Consider the following 16781-nt stretch of genomic DNA (forward strand, 5'->3'; position numbering starts at 1 on the left):
AATACTCAAGGTAACGTGATTTAAACACCTGAGAAATGTCATGAGTAGTTATGAATGCTTGGTTCTTGCCTAATTTGTTAGTTTAGTGCAGAATTATACTGAGGGCATTGGTGATAGGGTTAAATAATATTGTCCATGCATTGTGTCATGCATTTTTGCTATTTTGTGTATCTGAGGAACTGCACACTGTGGACTTATAAGGAGAACATTGCAACCTCCATGATTTCAGCACATACTATCACACGTATGATTACAATTTCCTCCTCGTTCTCCTCATCTCATTGATTCTGCTGCAGCCCAGTTGGCGGGATCTCCAGGTAGAGAAAATCGCTCAGTGGTGTCTGAGTTTGTTTCTGGGGCTCACCCAGTCCTGGGTGCTCCAGTTCTTCCTTCTGGCATTCTCTGCCGTGCTCTATGTGGGAAACACATTGTGTTTTCGGTGGCCTCTGACCCCCACTTGCGCTCCCCCATGTACGTCCTGCTGGAAGGCCTCTACTTCATTGACTTGGGAGCCTGCCCTGTTACTTCTCCCAAGATGATCTGTGATCTTTTCAAAAAGCACAAGGTCATCTCCTTTGGAGGCTGTGTCACCCAGATCTTCTTCATCTACATCGTAGGTGGCGTGGAGATGGTGCTGCTCATGGCCTTTGACCGGGTAGAGACACCTCCCATAGACAGAGTAAAGTTACCTCTCATAGATAGGGTATGGTCACCTCCCATAGACAGGGAGAGTCACCTCCCATAGACAGGGTACAGTCACCTCCCATAGACAGGTTAGGATCACCTTCCATAGACAGGGTAGGTCACCTCCCATAGACAAGGTACAGTCACCTCCTGTAGAGAGGGTAGGTTACCTCCCATAGACAGGATAGGATCACCTCCCATAGACAGGGTACAATCATCTCCCATAGACAGGGTAGGTCACCTCCAATAGACAGGGTAGGTCACCTCCAATAGACAAGATACAGTCACCTCCTGTAGACAGGGTAGGTCACCTCCCATAGACAGGGTACAGTCACCTCCCATACACAGGGTAGGATCACCTCCCACTGATAGGGTATAGTCACCTCCCACAGACAGGGTACAGTAACCTCCCATAGACAGGTACAGTCACCTCCTATAGACAGGGTAGGTCACCTTCCATAGAACTTGCTGGAGCCGGGCACCAGTGGCTTACACCTGTAATCCTAGCTACTCAGCAGGCTGAGATCTGAGGATCGTTGTTCAAAGCCAGCCTGAGCAGGAAAGTCTGTGAGACACTTATCTCCAATAAACCACTAGAGAACCAGAAGTGGCACTGTAGCTCAAGCACTAGAGCGCTTGCCTTGAGCTGAAGAGAGCAGGGACAGCGCCCAAGCCCAGAGTTCAAGCCCTGTGACCGACAAAAAAAAAAAAAAAAAACTTGCTGCTGGAGTCCCAGGGATGCGGCTGGGTAGGGAGATGAGCTGGGCAGGCCAAGTCCCAGGTAGTGTAGAGCCATGCCCTACCTCCCAGACCAGCTTGCCTGACCGCTCCCTGGTGTCCTGCCTTCACTCAGCAAGTATTGTTTAATTTCAGTACTTGGGGGTACGCTGGACCACTCTTAGGATGGAAGCACTGCATATCGGCAGAACAGTCTCCTGACCTGCTGATTTTATATATTCATGAATGCTGACACCAGGGCTTGAACCCACGGCCTCACACTCTCACTTGGCTTTTTTGCTCAAAGCAAGCACTCTAGCTCTTGATCCACACCTCTGTGTATGGCTTTTTGCTGGTTAATTGGAGAAAAGAGTCTCAAAGGCTTTTCTTCCAGAGATGACTTCAAGTTGCAATTCTCAGATCGCAGCCTCCTGTGAGCCAGTAGCACCCTCTCACTGTATTTTTGAATCAGCTGTAGATTATTTCTAATATTCTGTGTTCATTATCCATTATCCGTTACACAATTATCCTCTATGTGGCTCTGGCCTCATCTACTTCTGCTTCTCTTTCTTTTTCAACCTCTGTGTTGGTGTGTCTGCATAGAACAACTTGCACAGGGAGAAAGCACAAACAAAATTGGTTGATGGTGTGCAGATTCTGGATCAGACATGCTGCTTACAATGTGAGAGGTTTTGTGGTCAGGGCAAAGACTCAGTGGGGATACACAGCTTGGCAAGTCACCAAATACGAGTCTCTCTCTCCTCCTCTCTGCATTTTCTAAACCATAGACCAAAACAGTTATCGGATATCTCTAAGTTTATGGTTATGTCTGAGTATTAGATATTTGTTCCTTATATGTTCTAGTCTCTCATTGTATTCTCAAAGATCATTTTAGGATTTTTCAGGATTTAAAATTTTAATTTAAAACTATTATAGAAAATTAATCGTTGGATGGTTTTCCTCAGACCAGACCTAACAGTTATAAGCAATTTCTTGTTATCATTATTGGGATTTTCACATTACATCAATGTTAATTTTATGGACAAAAAGGTCGTGAATATTTCTCCCCTGTAGATTTTTGTGATGTCTACTTTATTCATCCTATTGCCTTTTACCAATTTGTTGTGATGGTATCAATGGATAGATAGACAAAGCCATAGACCGATCTGTTTGCATCAGCTTAAGCCCTGTGATGAGCCCATGGTTATTTTCATAATGCAGAAGTAGATTTAAAAACAAAATTATTCACTCAGCTTTTTCATCCTGTTATTTTTTGTCTAATTATAATTTGCTTATTATTTGAGTTCATGGCCAAAAATATTCTTAGCAGGAGAAAGAAATGGCAATTTACAGAGTCAGAGGCCATCCCCAAGGGACCCATTAGCCACTTTCCCCTTAGCTCCCCTGGGAAAACTAGCATGCCTGTGGAAGTCAGACTTGGCTGGTACCTCTGTCTCCAGTGCCACTTGGTCACTACCCATGCACAATTAGCTCTGATAATGAACCACAGTCTCAGAGGCAGCACTTTGCATCTCTCCTCACACAGGGGAGTATTACTAAGCAACAGGCAGAAACTTTCTGCATCGTCCTCACTCCCTGAAGGTGCACTTTCCTATGCCCTGCAGTCAGAGAGCAAACTTTCTCCCATGCGTCGTGCTTCATGATTAGCAGTAAGAACTGGTGGAATTTGCCTCCCACAAAGGTGACTGGATGCTGGCATCTACGTGGTGGAGGCTTTGTGCTGCCACTTGTTCACCGAGCTCTCGTTTTTATTTTTCAACCTGTCAGTATTCATTCCAAAGCACTATAATTTAGCATTGCTTGTTTTTTTCATATGGTATAGTTTTTTAGAAACTCTTCTAGTAGACAGCATTCTTACAAATTAAATTTTTGGTAATTATTTTATCATTTGCTTTCTACTTTGAGTTTTACTGATTACAGTGTCACTAAAGTTGAACATTTCTCCTAACTTTTGCATTTGATCCAAATGACAGCTGAATTCAGAGGTTTAATCAAATAGTTGTTTGGTACTATTTGTATCAGAAGGCACAATTATAACTCTCATATACTGTTGTTATTATCAGTTATTAATTTTCAATATAAATATAAACACATTATACATCATGTGTGTATATGGATTTATATGGGAAAATAAACTGGGAGGGCTGTGGAAAGTAGAGAGAAAGAGACAGAGACAAAGACGGGGGGGGGGGCGGGGGGAGAGATTACATCAACACCACCAATCCAACCCAGAACCCTATTTTACTTCTACTCTGTATTTGTATCTGTCTCTTTTCACAGGGCTAATTCTGCCTATTAACAACATGAATATCTTCATTTGATTATATAATCAACATACAATTGTTTGAGAATAGCTATATCAATACCACTATTAAATAAAAGAAAGAATAAAAAGACTCAATTTTGTAGTAGTTACTTTGTTTTTAAAGGAATGGTATACATTCACAGTACTTTGTTCAAAAGCTAATTAAAAATCAAGTAACAGTAAAAAAGTTAACTGGCTTAAATATTTTTCTCCTTCAGTTTGGTTATGTAATTATCTTATTTGAAAGACATTTTAACCCATCTATTTCTCTTAGAATTCAGTTTAAAAATCTTTTATCGACTTAGCTGTGTTGGCTTAATATATTATGAATGGGTAAAAAAAGAACTTGACTGAAGCTTTAAATCATGTATAAAGAGAAGAATGTCCAAGTCTTCTGCACCCCTTTCACTATGTTTTTTTCATTTTTCATAGATAACATGTATTACCAGAATGGTACAATTAAGTCACCACCTGTGCTCATATCTTCAAGCATTTCCCCTTCATTTTTATTTATTTTATATTATTTATTCATTTATTTTTGTTGGTCATGGGGCCTGAACCCTGAGCCTAGGAGCTGTCCCTCAGCTCTTCAGCTCAAGGCTAGCACTCTAACACTTGAGCTACAGCACCATTTCCAGCTTTTTTTCTGCTTATATGGTGCTGAGGAATCAAACCCAGGACCTTGTGCATGCAAGGCAAGCACTCTACCACTGAGCCAACTTCCCACCCCCTTCCCCTTCATTTTTTTTTCTTTTTGTTGGTCATGGGGTTTGAACTCTGGGCCTGGGCACTTTCCCTCAGCTCTTTAGCACTTTCCCTCAGTGCCACTTCTGGTTTTCTGAGTGGTTTATTGGAGATAAGAGTCTCACTTTTCTGCCCCGGCTGGCTTTGAACCATGATCCTCAGATCTCAGCCTCCTGAGTAGCTAGGATTGCAGGCGTGAGCCACCAGCACCTGGCTCATTTTTATGTAGTATTTTTTATGTTTATATCTTACAGTAAGGTCTTAGATCAATTTTGAGGTGATTTTTGTACACATAACAAGTAGGGGTATAGTTCAGTATTCTCATGTTGACATGAAAATTTTCTAGCACCACTTGTTAAAGATAGTATTTCTCTAATATTTTGGCATCTTTGTCGAAAATCTAATGCCTACAGCTATGGCTATATTGATCCATTTCTGCATTCAGCATTCTATTCCTTTGGCCTATGTGTCTATTTTCTTGCTGGAACCATGCTCTTCCCTTTCTTTTCAGGGCTCTGCAGTGTAATTTCACCTTGGGTATTTCTATACCTCTCACAGAGCTTTGTATGCTCATGTAATTTTGGCTGTTTGGGGGTCTTCTGGGAGAGGATTAATCCTGAAACTCTATCGATGCTTAAGTCTGTTCAGTGGCCAGTGTCATTTAACTCTGATGTTTGTTGATTTTTGGTCTAGGTTTTTATGTAGTAGAGAGAGTAGGGTATTGAAATCATGTATTATTATTTTGTTGAGGTCTTTCTGAGCTTGTTTTTCCAATATTGTTTGTTTTATGAAATTGGGTGCACACTTGTTTGGGACATAGCATTTATAATTGATAAATCTTGGTGGATTGCTCTGAGTTTTTTCTCCCGTTGGGACAGGGTCTTTTATATAGATGAGCATGTCCTACATTTTGCTGTGCAGCCAGGATGGACTTGAACTTGTGATCCTCTGGCTTTACTTCCTGAGATAAAGATACTATGATTACAAGTATGTACTACCATGCTTAGTTTCTAAATCTTGTTTTTTATTCACGATTTGAAAATAATAGTAATAGCATTTGCAATAAGAATATAGTGAACATGATCACATAGACTAGGCAGTCAGAAATGACATATTAATTTACTTAGTATAACATTTTTTGTATTTGTTCCCATATTAATAGAAGTAGAAACTACTTATGTGCTATCTTTTTGTCTTAGAACTTTATTATTTTTTAAAAAGGATTGAAATTCCATTCTTGGAAAACAAAATGGTCATAATACATTTGACAATTTCATGACTATTTAAAATTACACAAAGCATATTTCAGCATTCTTTTACAAATAAATATTAGAAGTATATGAATGGGATAGTTGAACACCATTGAATTTAAGTGCCTATTTTTTATTACCCATTATATTAAGTGCTTCAGTTTCAGTAACTTACAAAGCTTAAGGCTTTGTTCACTGCTTTTAGGGAAATCATACTTCAGAATTGTACAGACATGGTAAATAATATTTTAAACAAGAACATTTGTTCTTTGAGACTGAGTAACTAGGGAAAATAACATTAAGGTTTTGTTGTTGTTGTTGTTGTTGTTGTTGTTTTGGGGTCTGGTCGTGGGCCTGAACTCTGGGCCTGAGCACTGTCCCTCAGCTCTTCAGCTCAAGGCTAGCACTCTACCACTTGATCCACAGTGCCATTTCCGGCTTTTTTCTTTTTGCTTATGTGGTACTGAGGAATCAAACCCAGGGCCTCAGGCATGCAAGGCAAGCGCTCTACCACTGAGCCACCTTCCAGCCCCTAACATTAGGTTTTATGTTCATTGAAATACAACACATTGCAAAGTCTGTGGTCATTCCTTAAGTAGTGCAGCACTTTGGTTTTGTCCTTTCTTAATTTTTTTCTGTTGTCCCTCTTTCATTAGTGTTTTGTTGGATAGCTGGAATAAGTAAAAAAGACTGTGTCTTTTGACGAAGGGTAAACGAATGTTTTGTGGGAGATGTGTCAAGATATAGAACATAATTTTTAAATTGAGTTAGGACATCATTCAAGATAAGGTACTAAAATGTTATCTATAGAGATGAGCATAGAGCTTGTTGAATAAATTTTAGATTCTTATTTATACTGTTAAATACACATAAAAACTGTTTAGATAATTTCTCCATGAGAAAAGGTCACTCTGATTTGGGTTTTAGTGAAGTAATTCACAGTGTTCTACTGGTCAATTAGTAAATGCGAATTATCCTGAATTCCATTGAATCTATACTCATATGTGGAGACAGGAAAGAGCTACAGTATGAACTAAATTTCCTGTTTTTCATCCTATCTCGTAGGTAGGTCTTTGTGTTGTTGGTCTGAAGTGCTTAAGATAGGCCTTCTGGGCATCTATAAAACCCTTGGACCCTATAGCATACCTTCTAAGTCTTTTCATGGCACTTTTAATCTCTTTATTCCTCAGTATATAAATGGCTGGGTTTAGCAGTAGTGTAAAAACAAAATAAAACATAGCAAGAAATTTGTCCAGCCAGGTGATGCTGAGAGGCCACACATAGATGAAGATGCAGGGGCCGAAGAGGAGCAATACCACTGTGACATGAGCGGAGCAGGTGGACAGAGCCTTGGAGGCCCCACTTGTAGAGCTCCGGCGCATTGTGAGAAGAATGTATGTGTAGGAGATCAGCAACAGAACGAAGCAGGTTACACCCACAACTCTACAGTCAATGTTCATCAATAGGTCCAGATTATACGAATATATGAATGCTAGCTTGATGATCAGTGGTATGTCACAGAAGAAGCTGTCTATTTCCCGGGGGCCACAGAAAGGCAGCTGTATGACCACTACCAAGTGACTCATGGCATGCACGAATCCAATGGTCCAGGCAGTCAGCACCAGCTCAATAATGGTGGAGTAGTGAGTGGTCTGCAGATTGCCACATAGCGATCATAGGCCATTACCACAAGGAGAACTATCTCACTAGTAGCAATGAAGTGGGCAAAGAAGATCTGAGACATGAACCCTCCAAAGGAAATGGTCTTGTTCACCCTCAGAAAGTCTGCGATTATCTTAGGGGTGCTGACTGAGAGCCACAGATGAACAGGTTGGCCAGCAAGGAGTACATAGGGGAGTGGAGGTGAGGGTCAGTGACAATCAAGATCATGATGACAATGTTCTCTGACCCGATGATCAGATAAAGCACCAAAAATACCATGAAGAGTAAGATCTGGACATTCTGTGAATTGTCAAGTCCGAGAGGCACAAACTCTGACAATACTGACTGATTTCCTCCATCCATTGTATTTGTGTCCTCTGATATAATCTAGAAAGAAGAATAGATGATCAACTAGTGGGATGATAAAGAGAATTTAGCTTGTAGAATTTTATAATAACATTGAAAACTAACATCTATGTCTGAAATTGAACAGCATAAATGCAAGGAGAAATTTTAGCCAAATATAAGGGGCATTCTGCACCAAAGTGAATGTAAACAGACCATGACTAATTTTTCAAGAAGCAGAGCATAAGAAGGAATGCCATGCAAATGTCTTACCAGAACAGTTCTCTCCTGGGGATGGTCAGGGGACAGAGATCCAGGGGCCTTCCCTGGGGCCTGCTCTGCCCACCAGTCCAGTCAAAGGCAGAGCACAGTGCCCTCTCACTCTGCCTGCTCACTCTGCCCGCTCCTCAGTCCAATTGAAGGCTGAGCACAGTACCAGCTCGATCTGCTAGGAATCTTTATGTACATAGTCAAAATTAGTTCAGAAACTTGGGAAGGTGATGGTGAATTGACATTGAATTTCAAACTAACGATGTGATACAATCCTACCATTTCTTGGCACCATATATAATGATTCCTTCAAGCCTAGGAAGACATTACAATCCTGTAAGACATTACAAAACTATGATTTCTTAGCTCTCTAAAATAAATGTTGAAGCCAGGTGCCAGTGGCTCATGCCTGTAATCCTTGCTACTCAGGAAGCTGAGATCTGAGGATCACAGTTCAAAGCCAGCTCAGGCAGGAAAGTCCATGAGACTCTTTATCTCCAATAAACCACTAGAAAAGTGGAAGTGATGCTGTGGCTCAAGCGGTAGAGCACTCGCCTGGAGCTGAAGAGTGCAGGGACAGTACCCAAGCCCAGAGTTCAAGCCCCATGACTGACAAAATAAAGTAAAATATTGAGACAATCTTTATGAGAGAAAAAACTGTACAGAAAGTCATGCAATAAATACCTTGGCATGATGCAAAATCAGACACATAATTAGTCATTAATTAAAATGTATAATACTATTTACTAAATAAAAATATTAATTACCAAAATATATGGGTGTAGATTAATTTCTTCTTAAAACAAGTATTTTAAGGATAAATTTTCAAGAACCAATTTTTGCTGGGTGCCAGTGGCTCACGCCTATAATCCTAGCATCTCAGGAGGCTGAGATCTGAGGATTGCAGTTCAAAGCCAGTTCAGACACGGAAGTCTCTGAGACACTTATATCTGAATAACCACCAAAAAACCAGATGTGGAGCTTTAGTTCAAGTGGTAAAGTACAAGCCTGGAGCAAAAATGCTCACGGACAGTGCCCAGATGCTGTGTTCAAGTTTCAGGACCTGCACAACACAACAAAATAAGACAAGAAACAATTTTCTACCTGCTAGAGTAAGTTACATAGAAGATAGTTGCAAATGTGGGGCTTCAAATGTGACCGAGAGAGGAATGTGCTGCAGAGTGACTATGAACATTATTGGTTTAGGAGTTTGAGGTCGCTTGCCACGCAGGTGCTCTCCCACTGGATTCCCTGCCATTTGTTTTTTTTAGAATAAGTTCTTACCTCCTGCCCAGGCCAGCCTAGACTGTGATCCTCCTCTTGAATGTTTCCTGCACAGATGGGCTGCTAGGCATGCATCTCTGCACTCAGATTTTTATTGGTTTCTACCTAGGCTGGCTTCAAACTGTGACCCAATCTCTGAGGAGCTGGGGTTACAGGAGTGAGCCACTGGCACCTGGCGCTTCTCCATTTTTTTTTTAAATAGTGGATCTTGAGACAATGTTTGTATTGGGACTTCTTCTGTAAGCAAAATGTATGCTATCAACTTTCTTTCAAATATCTCTTCCTTACGTTTTCCTTAAGTGTCCATGTGCCTCTCAGTGATTGTCTGATGTCCACTGTGAAAGGTACCTTGCCTGTGCTGCCTGCTGTCCAGGGTATAACCAAGGTTTCACCCTCATTTTTCTTGCCTGACAGGGTTTTTAATGTTTACAGGACTTGGAAGCATTGGGGTGTTCTATTAAAGCACCTTTAAGATTCTACTTGTTTTTCTTTTGTCGGTTGTGGGGCTTGAACCCTAGGCCTGGGTGCTATCCCTCAGCTCTTCAGCTTAAGGGGAATGCTCTACCACTTGAGCCACAGCACACTTCCAGTTTATGGTGGTTAATTAGAGATAAGAGTCTCAGAAACCTCCTGCCCCGGGCTTGCTTTGAACTGTGATCCTTAGGTCTCAGCCTCCTGAGTAGCTAGTATTATAGGTGTGAACCATCAGCACCCAGCTAGAACAGCTAGAATTCTACTTTTAACATAAGGGTAATTCTTTTTTGTTGTTGTTGTTTTTGGGTTTTTTTTTGGGGGGGGGGGGGCATCCGATCGTGGGGCCTGAACTCTGGGCCTCGGTGCTGTTCAGCTCTTCAGCTCAAGGCTAGTGCTCTACCACTTGAGCCACAGCACCACTTCCGGCTTTTTTTCTTTTTACTTATGTGGTGCTGAGGAATTGAACCCAGGGCCTCATGCATGCAAGGCAAGTGCTCTACCAACCACCTTCCCAGCCCAAGGGGGTAATCCTTAAAGAAGGGTCTAGCCCACTACCGAACACATTCTATGAAGCCATCATAACCCTCATCCCAAAACCAGGCAGGGACTCATCAAAGAAAGAGAAATATAGACCCATTTCTTTGATGAACATTGATGCAAAACTTCTCAACAAAATTTTGGCCAACCGACTTCAACAATTCATCCAAAATATCATACACCATGATCAAACAGGATTCAGTTCAGGGATGCAAAGCTGGTTTAATATACGCAAATCAATTAATATTATTCATCACATCAACAGGAGCAAGAATAAGAAACACATGGTTATCTCAATAGATGCAGAAAAAGCATTCGACAAGATCCAACACCCCTTTACGATGAAGGTTTTGGAAAAATTAGGAATCCATGGAACATTCCTCAATACAATAAAGGCTGTATATGACAAACCTGCAGCCAGCATTATACTTAATGGTGAAAAACTAAAGCCATTTCCTCTTAACTCAGGAACAAGACAAGGATGTCCACTCTCTCCACTTCTCTTCAATCTAGTATTAGAATGCCTAGCTACAGCAATAAGACAAGATGCAGACGTAAAGGGGATCCAAATAGGGAAAGAAGAAATAAAACTCTCCCTCTTTGCAGATGACATGATCTTGTATTTAAAGAATCCCATAGACTCCACTCCCAAATTACTCAAGCTGATTCAAAACTTTGGCAAAGTAGCAGGGTATAAAATTAACCCCCCAAAATCAATGGCCTTTCTGTATGCCAACAATGAGAAAAGTGTGGCTGAAATTAGGAAAGCAACTCCATTTGTAATAGCCCCACAAAAAATAAAATACCTAGGAATTAAATTAACCAAAGAAGTGAAGGGCCTCTATGTTGAAAACTTTAAAATCTTGAAAAAGAAAATCAACACAGAACTTAAAAAATGGCAAAACCTCCCATGCTCCTGGATTGGAAAGGTTAACATCGTGAAAATGGCAATACTTCCCAAGGCTATCTACAAATTCAACATGATACCTATCAAAATTCCAAGCTCATTCTTCAAGGAAATAGAAGAGGCAATCCAAAAATTCATATGGAACAATAAAAGACCCCGAATAGCAAAAACGCTCCTCAACGGAAAGAACACTGCTGGAGGAATATCAATACCAAATTTCAAACTCTACTATAAAGCCATAGTAATCAAAACAGCTTGGTATTGGCATAAGAACAGACCTCAGGACCAATGGAATAGAATTGAAAACCCAGAAATGACCCTACAGACCTATAGCCATCTAATCTTCGATAAGGGAGCTAAAACAATAGAATGAAACAAAGACAACCTCTTCAGTAAATGGTGCTGGCAAAATTGGTTAACTTCTTGTAGAAAAATAAAGCTAGATCCTTATATATCACGCTGCACCAGAATCAACTCCAAATGGATCAAAGACCTCAGAGTCAAAGCAGACACTCTGAAAACATTACAGGATAGAATAGGAGAAACCCTAGGTCTCCTTGGCTCAGGCAGAAATTTTTTGAATCGAGACCCGGAAACACAACAAATCAAAGAAAGGTTGGACAAATGGGATTGCATAAAGTTGCAGAGCTTCTGCATGTCAAAGGACATAGCTAGCAAGATCAATAGAAATCCCACGGATTGGGAAAAGATCTTTAATAGCCATACAACGGACAAGGGTCTCATATCTAAAATATACTTGGAACTCAAAAAATTAAACCCCCCAACAACAAATCCTCAAAGAAACAACTGCCCAATAAACAAGTGAGCGAAAGACTTAAAGAGAAACTTCTCTGAAGAAGAAAGAAGGATGGCCAATAGACACATGAAGAAATGCTCAACCTCCCTAGCCATAAAAGAAATGCAAATCAAAACAACATTGAGATATCACCTCACTCCAGTTAGAATAGCAAAAATCAAGAACTCTAACAACAACAGATGTTGGAGGGGATGTGGACAGAAGGGAACCTTACTTCATGGCAAAAATCAAGAACTCTAACAACAACAGATGCTGGAGGGGATGTGACCAGAAGGGAACCCTACTTCATTGTTGGTGGGAATGTAAACTTGTTCAACCACTTTGGAAAGTAGTATAGAGATTCCTCAAAAGACTCCACATAGAACTCCCCTATAACCCACTTTTGGGCATTTACCCAAATGTTTACAAACAAGACCACACTAAAGCTACCAGCACAACTATTTTTATTGCAGCATTATTCACCATAGCTAAGATCTGGAACCAACCCAGATGCCCCTCAGTAGATGAATGGATCAAGAAAATGTGGTATATATACACAATGGAATTCTATGCCTCCATCAGAAAGAATGACATTGCCCCATTTGTTAGGAAATGGAAAGACTTGGAAAAAATTATATTAAGCGAAGTAAGCCAGGCCCAAAGAAACATAGGCCCCATGGTTTCCCTTATTTGCAATATCTAGTATATGTATGAGTCAAGCGGAAAAGGTCAGATAATGTGATGTTAGGAAAATGAACCCTTGAGAAGTGATACTGTGGCTTAAGTGGTAGAGCGCTTGCCTTGAGCTGAAGAGCTGACAGTGCCCAAGCCCAGAGTTCAAGCCCCACGACCGACAAAAAAAAAAAAAAAGGAAAATGAACCCTTAGATATGGATTTTAATGTTTTTTTCTTTCATGGATGTGTTTCTAACGCATTTATAAGATTATTTCTTTGTTGCTTTGTATGTCCCTCCCCCACAGTATAACCCCTGCTTTCCCTATATTTGATGTCAGTATAAGTTGTGGAGGAGATGGGGAAAAACAAGTCGTTTAAGGATACAGGTGGACCTGTTGCAACAATGAGAAGTACAAGTTGTCATGTCCACAACGAGCTTTACAATGTCTGTGAGCGGGGTGGGGAGGGGGGAGGCTGGGAAGGGATGTGAAGTATAAACAAAGGAGGAGGCTGTAATGCTTGGTAAGAAATGTACGTATTATCTTGCCCATGTAATTGTAACCCCTCTGTACAGTATGTTCACAAATAAAATAAAATAATAAAAATTTAAAAAATAAAAAAATAAAAAAAAAAGGAAAGGGCTAGCCTTAGGCTTTGATGGATGGAACTGAAAACTAGGGTAAGAAAACAAAGCAAATTATCTTCTTCCTTCTAGATGTAATATACTTCCATAAGTGCTGGTTTTCTCCAAAAGTATTAATCTTTGTTATTAATAATTTTACCTCAGTATATGTATACAAGGCCACAGACCATGTATTGAAGGAGATGCTCAGCATGTTCCAGTGAGTTGGGATGGCTTCCTCAGGTTGCAAGTTTTAGTTCTATGTTTGCACTAGCCAAGAATTGTAATCTTGTTTGCCATATCTCCATGCTAAAACTTTCTTACATTCTATGCAATCTGACACAATGAGCCTTTATCATGAATAAGGACAGCCAATTCTGTTCATAGTAATTCATAGGCAAAGTAATGTGATCTTCTGACACAGATCTTAGAGCATGTCTGAGGCCATGCTCTTGTGTAGTGTTTGCACTATTTTGAAGATAAATTCCCATAAAAATAGAAAATTAAGAGAAAAACCTATGGGTTGTCTTCTAAAAATGCCAGAAGACACAGGAGTTATACTGAGCTCCAAGTATCCTGCAAATCATTTGAACGATACAGAGAAGTATCTTAAGAGGAGCAGAGAGCAGAGGTGACTTACTAGACACTATCGTTTCTCTTGGTCTTCCTTTCTCATGTGTGCAATGGTGGGCTCCATCGCAACAATGGAGGTACTCTCCTCACCCTGACACTTAGCCACTGCCTGGAGAAGTCTCCTGGGGCAAATTTACCTATTCTGTATTCCAACCCAAACAAGAATCAAGGAAATAATGATCTTGACATCCCCTGGGGATTTCTCTATCAAGAGTGGTACTGAGTGCTGTGTACTTGTGAAATTAGAACATGGAGATGAGGAAAACCTCCTATGAGTCAGTTCGGCACTAAAAATGAGTGGAGTTTGAACAGTATTCCATTGACTAAATAGTACTAAGGAGATGTTTTCTGCAGCTTTGTTCAGTAATTCTATGAAATCAGATTATGTTTGGGCCACAGACAACATGGCTATGTTTACTAAATAAAACAGTGAGGCAGTATGGCTGACCCATGATTACTAAATAGAGCAATGTAGTGTGACTGACCCATTCTGGGTGTGGCCCAAACAGCAATAGTCCGTGGGTGCAGTGCTGAGCTGGTCGGATTTTCCTAACAAGGGGGTGTCTGTGGTCAAATGGCTGATGTCTTGCAGTATATTCTGTGATTACATGAGATACTGTCAGGTAGAGAATAGATATCTTAGGATTCTGAAAGATATGTTGATATGAACCTACACATATCCTCGAACTCTTAGAGTTAAAAACAATTTTGTGATACTATAATTGGCCCAAAGTAAACGGCTTTTGTTTAGAAGTACAATGTGGTAAACTTTGACATTCGCATGCCTCATGAAGACATCATTGCCATCTAGATAGGAAACACAGATCTGCAGGCCTCTCTTTGGAGCCACTGATCCGTTACTAATTTTGCATGTTGCAGAGTGTTTTATAATGGAATTCATTTGTACTTCTCTAAAAATGTTCAGTTCAGCTGGGTGTTGGTGGCTCACTCCTGTCATCCTAGCCACTCAGGAAGCTGAGGTCTGAGGATTGTAGTTTGAAGCCAGCCCAAGCAGGAAAGTCCATGAGACATATTTCCAATTAACCACCGAAAAGCTTGAAATGGAGCTGTGGGCCAAGGGTAGAGCACTAGTCTTAAGCACAAGGAAGCTCAGGGACAGTGCCCAGGCCCTGAGTTCAAGCAACCTAAAGAAGAAAAAAAGTTCACAACCAAAAGAAGAAAAAAATTTAGTTCATTTATTTTTTTATTGTGAAAATACTGTACAGAGGGGTTACAATTACATGGGCAAGATAATGAGTACATTTCTTATCAAGCATTGTAGCCTCCTCCTTTGTTTCCCCTTCCCATCCCTTTCTATCCTCCCCCAGCCCCCCCCCCAACTTGCCCGCCCCCCCCTCCACCAAAGTTGTGAAGTTCGTTTTTGACATAACGACTTGTACAACTCATTGCTGCAATGGGTCCACCTGTATCCCTATTTAAAAGATTTGTTTTTCCCCTTCCCCTCCACAAATTATACCAACATCAACTACAGTGAAAGCAGGGGTTATACTGTGGGGAAGGGACATACAAAACAACAAATAATCTTATAAATGTGTTAGAAACAATCACATGAAAGAAAAAAAGACATTTGAATACATATCTTAGGGTTCATTTCCCTAACATCAACTTATCTGACCTTTTCTGCTTGACTCATACATATACTAGATATTGCAAATAAGGGAAACCATGGGACCTATGTTTCTTTGGGCCTGGCTTACTTTACTTAATATAATTTTTCCATGGATTAATTATATTTTTATTATAAATTATTCAATTTGGAACCAACCAATGCTTATACATATTATACATTACATATACTAAAAATACATACTTTTTCTGATATTAATGATAACTTTGTTTACTTGTTATTTTATTTACTGTTTACAAATTACCCTCTGATATTAAGTTTTTCTAGAGTACTTAGGTTTGTCATTCAATTCTGGACTGCAAATTATTCCATTTTAATTTTACTTTTCTTCATTTGTTATATGAAATTTTTCTATAAATAAGAATATTTCCAAATGAAGTATTTGGCTGTTGTATACAAAAGAACTAAAGACAAGATAAATATTTGATCCTTCTCATGAATTTTAATTTGAAGTCTATTTTATCTGATATTAGGATTGTAACTCCTGCCTGTTTATGGGGGCCGTTTGCTTGCTAGATTTTGTTCCAGCCTTTAACATTGAAAATGTGTTTGTTTTTACGGGCAAGATGTGACTCCTGCATGCAGCAGATAGAAGGGTCTTGTTTTTTAATCCAACTAGACAGTCTATGTTGCTTAATTGGAGAGTTAAGTCCGTTAACGTTAAGAGATAGGACTGAGAGGTATTTGGGAGTTCCTGCCATGTTATCCACCTTCTTGGGGGCTGCGAAACTGGATTCTTCCTATGGTTCTTGGATTCTCAGTTTGGGTGAAGTTTCTTGGCCTTTATTGTGGTCTTGTTGGTTTTCTATGTGTAGGGCATCTTTAAGAATCTTTTGTAGGGCTGGTTTGGTGGAGATGTATTGTTTCAATTTTTCTTTGCTATGTAAGGTTTTTATTTGACCTTCAGTTATGAAGGAGAGTTTAGCTGGGTACAGTATTCTTGGTTGATAGTTGTTTGTTTTTAGGGCTTGGCATACATCATTCCAGGCTCATCTTGCTTTGATTGTCTCTGCTGAGAAATCTGAGGTGATTCTAATTGGTTTTCCTTTATAGGTGATCAATCTTTTCTCCTTCACAGCTTTAAGGTTCCTGGGTCTGAATTGATCCTGTGTGGATTATAATGTGACAGTGGGATGTCCTATTCTGATTTGGTCTATTTGGAGTTCTAAAAGCTTCTTGTATCTGAATAGGCCTATCTTTTTGCATG

At 40.0% G+C, this 16781-nt stretch overlaps 1 pseudogene; it reads right to left on the reverse strand.

The window, feature by feature from the left end:
• Nucleotides 1-6770: 6770 nt before the first annotated feature.
• LOC138805037 (olfactory receptor 4F4-like) lies at nt 6771-7746 on the reverse strand (annotated as a pseudogene).
• Nucleotides 7747-16781: the final 9035 nt, after the last annotated feature.

The sequence above is a fragment of the Dipodomys merriami genome, unplaced genomic scaffold, assembly GCF_024711535.1.
Source record: "Dipodomys merriami isolate MVZ:Mamm:240054 unplaced genomic scaffold, mDipMer1.0.p SCAF_380, whole genome shotgun sequence".
NCBI lineage: Eukaryota > Metazoa > Chordata > Mammalia > Rodentia > Heteromyidae > Dipodomys > Dipodomys merriami.